The 5419-nt window shown below is 46.0% G+C and overlaps 1 protein-coding gene across 1 annotated transcript in view; it reads right to left on the minus strand.

The window, feature by feature from the left end:
• The window catches only part of HABP2 (hyaluronan binding protein 2), a 33447-nt gene that overhangs the window by 25446 nt on the left and 2582 nt on the right, over nt 1-5419 (minus strand). The window lies entirely within an intron of this gene.

A 5419-nucleotide genomic window follows, 5' to 3' on the forward strand; every position in this document is an offset into this window, starting at 1 on the left:
GCCAGCTCAAGCCTTGGGCAGTCCACTCTGGCTAACACATCTCAACACACAACTCCACCCAGACCAAGGGGGCATACCAGCCACTGCCTGCTTCTTCCACCATTTCTGTTCCTTGTCTCAACAGGGCTAAAATAGCAGCTTCTAGTATCTTCTAGTATCTTTCAGGTCAGGGCTGATTAGTGGGAAAGACAGAGAGGGCAGACAGAAGGATATTGTCTCTGGGTCTTACTGATTTAGCCTGTAAATCTCCTTGGGGCTGAAGAGCGTTGAAGTCTAATCTGTTTTGTCCTATCTTTAATCTAGTTTAATCTTTTTCTAGATTATTTCAATTCTGATGCTTCCCCTACCTTTCAGAATTCTCGATCTTCTGGAAAACAAGCAAAAAGGCAGAGGCTAAAACTCTGAGTTGATGACTCCCAGGACTGGGAAGCAGAAGAGGGGAGATGTGGACCTAGACTCATCCTTTGGGGCCAGAAGCTTGGATTAGCATGAAGCAACAACAGAAAATCCTTTCACCTGTTGGGTAAAACATTAGGACTCTAATCCCCCCATGCCTTCCCCCTTGGATGGTCTACTATGACCTGGTGGTAGATCATTGTGGGGGAATTGCATTACTCCCAAGGGCAGCTGGTGGGCGCCAACTGTAAACCACGGCCAGGAGAAGCTGCAGCCACTGGGCAGGAAGGGGGGCCCGAGACAAGAGTGCGCAGTTCAGCAGGCCAGTCCTCACTGTTGGACAGAGAGCTCAAGGTCAGGGTGAGAGGTGGCAGTGACAGAGGTGGTCAGTGTTCTCGTCACTAGCCAAGTATTGCCCCATACCATCACTCCCCCTCTGCCCCTGCCCACTCTGGCTCCTGCTCCAGACAAACTATGTGATGAAATTAACAGTCGTCCAAAGCCACTTAGTCCTTTTCACAAAATACATATAACACAATAGTTTTTAATGTTAACCCCTTGTAAGGGGACCATTCAGTAGCGTTAGTTACATTCACATTGTTGTGTAACCGTCTCCACCATCTTCACCCAAGACTTTCTCATCATCCCCAACAGAAAGTCTGTGGTCATTAGACAATAACCCTTTTGTCCCTTCCATGGCCAGTACCTGAGTAACTGTATTCTCTGTTCTGTCTCTCGATTCGCCTATTCTAGGTACTTTATATGTGTGGAAGCACAAAGTTTGTCCTTCTGGGACTGGATTTATTTCACTAGGCATAATGTTCTTAAGGTTTATCCGTGTCGGTAGCATATATCAAAATTTCATTTCTTTGAAGGCTGAGTAGTATGCATTGTATATCCATTTTGTTTATCCCTTGGTGTGTTGAGGGACACTTGGCTTGTTTACATCTTTGGCTCTTGTGAATAAGCTGCTGTGAACGTTGGTGTACAAATATTTTCCAGTCCCTGCTTTCCATCCTTTTGGGTTATAGCTAGAAGTGGAATTTTCTGGGTCATATGATAGTTCTATGTTTAACTTTTTGAGAAACCACTATACTGTTTTCCACCATGGCCGCACCATTTTACATGCCCACCAGCACTGCATGCGGGCTCCCATTTCTCCACATTCTCTCCAACTCTGGTTACTTTCCCTCTTAAATAATTCTAGCCATCCTAATAGGTATAAAGTGGTGCCACTTGGTCCTTTTTTTTAGTCACGAGGAATCTTGCCTTTCTTGCTTTCGCACATAAGCTGCACGATGCTGTGGCTTTGCTTTAATCTGAAGCTCAGGGCAAGGAGACAAAGCTCTAATGGGGAAATCTGGAGGCCAAAGAAGAAAGCCTTGGCCTGTGGTCTGTGTGGCTGGTTTCCTTCTTGGGAGCCTGGTTGAAGCAGGACAATAGTGACCAGCAAGGGTACATTGCAGAGAAGAGCGGATCTAGAGCCTTTGTGTATGGAGGAAGCTAAGGCCTGTGTGTGTGCGTGTGTGTGTGTGTGTGTGTGTGTGTGTGTGTGAAGTATTCCTGCAAGGACATGAGCTGATTGGGGCAGGGGATGGACTCAAGGCCAGATCTCCTTGCTCTGAAGCTAAGTCATCTGTGCCTGGCTCGGAGGGACTCTTTGCAGCTTCTCTGCTTTGAAGCTCAGAGCTTTATTTATTTATTTTTTTAATTTTTTTATTTATCTATGATAGTCATACAGAGAGAGAGAGAGAGGCAGAGACACAGGCAGAGGGAGAAGCAGGCTCCATGCACTGGGAGCCCGACGTGGGATTCGATCCCGGGTCTCCAGGATCGCGCCCTGGGCCAAAGGCAAGCGCCAAACCGCTGCGCCACCCAGGGATCCCTGAAGCTCAGAGCTTTAGAGCCCACTCAGATCCCTGTCCAGGTAAGCAGGGGACTGGACCCCTCACGGGACAAGCAGAGATGGGGGGTGGTGGAGGGAAGAGCTCCATGGCACTTGTCATTCTTTGCTGGAGAGCTGGGTGAAAATTCAGATTCCTGGGCCCTATCTTCAGAGGCTGTGTGTCCGTGGGTCTGGGGTAGAACATGAATTTTTCACCCAGTACCCAGGTGACTTTACCCTCAGCCCAGCTTTGATTATAGCTGCTTTAGGCATGAAGCTCCTGGCCAAGGAGACGATGGGCTGATCTTTGCTCCTGTGCCAGGTATCAAATTGCTCTGTGCCTCAGTTTCCCCAATTGTGAAAGTAAAAATTTGCTCACCCTGATGTTTTATTTAAGGGGATTCAGAAACACCTCAAGAGTGTCGCATTGGCAAAGAATTGGGGAGGATTGAAGGTTAGGGAGTAAGATCATCCAGGAGAGTGAGATTGGGTAAAAACAGCCCTTTCTGGATGTGATTATGCAATTGGAAGGCCTTTGGAAAGGCGAAAGAACACACAAAACAAAAGAGTAGGGTGGGTCTGAGTCCTGCCACATGGGCATAATCCCCCATGTTAACCTTGGCCAGTTGGCCTCAGCAAACAGCCCAGGGGTTTAGAAAAGTAATTTCTCACTGATGGGAACCAAGTCAACCCGTGAAGCTGAGCCTTCTGTAGTGTGGAGCTGGGGGTCCCCGAGCTGGTGTGCGAGGTGCTTGGCCAGGGCGTGACACCAAACACAGCATGAGGCGGTCACTCCCTTCCCAGTTTTACTGTCAATCCTTCCAAACCCATCACAAAGAAAAACTCGGTGGAGCTGGTCCATCTCTATCCTCTCTACCTCCAGCTAGTCTCCCCTTCCCCAAGGGGAAAGCGGCTTCAGGCTCTGAGCATCTGCATGACAAGTGTAGCCAGTTAGAATTCAATGACATCATTTTCTGTGTTTTTTTTTTTTTTTTTCCATTTGTAATAGTGACAATTTCCTTTAAAAATAAATCTGTCCAAATAGAGAAAAGGCAAGTATGTTTAATGGACATATTAAGAAACTGGCTTGGGCTTTAGCAAAAATTCATTCATGAGTAAGATTTGAAAACACTGAACTGATTGGTTAGCAATCTGGCAAGCCTCGATGCTTCTGGTGTTAGAAAGAAAAACTGGAGGGTCTGTGGAAGTTGCTGCCGGGTAGGAGTAACTTTATCTCCTGCCTGAAGCTGGAGGCTGAGACCACTGCCTCTTCTGACACCTTCCATACCACACTGAGCATTCTCATTGTTCTTGGGTAGCGCCTGGGGTGGTATCCTCTAGCCCAGCGGTCATGAGCATGGACCTGGCATCGGGCAGACCTGGGTTTGAATCCTGGCTCTGTAACCACCCAGGGCTGCCACCTGGGGCAGATTATTGAATTTTTCTATAGCTTAGTTTCCTGTCTGTCAAATGAGGATGACACGGTCCCTAACTCATGGGGCTGTTGGGGAACTTTAATGAGATCATAAACATCAGGCACATGATAGCTGACATATAGTAGAGACTTAATAAACTTAATGAATTGTTGTCACTATGATTATAATTATTAGCCATTGTTGTCAATGAGTTTTAATCTTTCTTTCTTTCTTTCTTTCTTTCTTTCTTTCTTTCTTTCTTTCTTTCTTTCTTTTTTTCTCCCTTTTTCCCTTTTCCCTTTTCTGTTTCCTTTTTCCTTTCCTTTTCCTTTTCTTTTTCTTTTTCTTCAAAGTGTGGGCATGATTGAAGAGAGCTCACTAAGCATAAACTCTTCCTGGGATTTGTTTGTCGGGTCACAGGCACGTCACACCAACCCCCATCCCTTCATTTTTCCTGGGATCCTTGCCAGGTCCTAAGCCAGAAAACCTTGTTATATTAATTATGAAGAAAAGCATGTTTTATTTAAAATCCCGGCTGCCGAATATTCTGCTGTGCTGTTTCTCTGTGACAGCGGCATTGCTTTTGCATTTAGGGAACCCTAATGAATTTAAAATATAAATATATCTGTGCCTATATACACATGCAATTTCCCGCGACCTGATTTCCCTAAATACCAGTGCACACCGCCAAAGCTAATGAGTTGGAATGTATAAGAAGTCGCAGTGAAATTAAGCCCCTCTCTTTTCCGTAAGACTCTGTGTGGGTTCTAGCAAGAGGGAGGGACAATGCCCCTCCACGCCTGAAAGAGATTGGAACATTCTGGAACGTTGAGGCTTAGAAAGAGGTGGCTTGTATCTTCCTGTCAAAGGCCTGGGTCAGTCCTGCGGGCCATGTAGATTTGGATGCTTAAATTTATCAGACACTGAACCCAGTTACCTGACCATCCAAAATTGGCTTCAACCCTTCAACATCTACAGTGTTTCTGCATCGTAACAGACAAGCTGGGTTCTCTCTCTCTCTCTCTCTCTTTCTCTCTCTCTCTGTCTCTCTCCAAGCTAGAGCCCAGCAGATAATGTATATCTGTCAAGTAAAAGGATGTCAATAGTAGAAAGTGGTAGGGCCTATAGACTTGGGGGCTTGAACTTCTCCTAAAAGTAGGAATGATAGCCCCTCATCTGGTTGATGCCAAGCAGGAATGTGAGCCCCATGTTACTAAAATATCTGGTTTTCAAGAAAAGCTGGGAATTTGTATTTCTACGTGAAACGTTCTGATTTGCAAATGTTGCCAAGCAATTGAAAAGAAATCAAAATACTCAGGCTGACCCTCTACCCACCAAGTAAAACTCGGGCTAAGAGCAGAATGTACCCCAAGGTGCCAATCGGCAGACTCAGACCTATTCAGAAATTTCTGCGGCGCTTCACCTGGGAGGATACTAGAATTCTTAGGTCCAAGCTCTAGGGCTTAAAAAGTCCAGAATGCCTGGTATGCCTGAGTGGCTCAGCAGTTGAGCATGTGTGTTGGACTCAGGGCCTTATCCCAAGGTCCCAGAATCGAGTCCTGATTCGGGCTCCCTGTGGTGTGCCTGCTTCTCCTCTGCCTTGTGTCTCTGTCCCTCTCTCTGTGTCTCATGAATAAATAAATAAAATCTTTTAAAAAAATAAAATAAATTTTAAAAAGTCCAGACATGGTGGCAAACACTCTGGGAGAGGAGGAGGCACTGT

This window comes from Canis lupus, chromosome 29 (assembly GCF_048164855.1).
Source record: "Canis lupus baileyi chromosome 29, mCanLup2.hap1, whole genome shotgun sequence".
In the NCBI taxonomy this organism is placed as follows: Eukaryota; Metazoa; Chordata; class Mammalia; order Carnivora; family Canidae; genus Canis; species Canis lupus.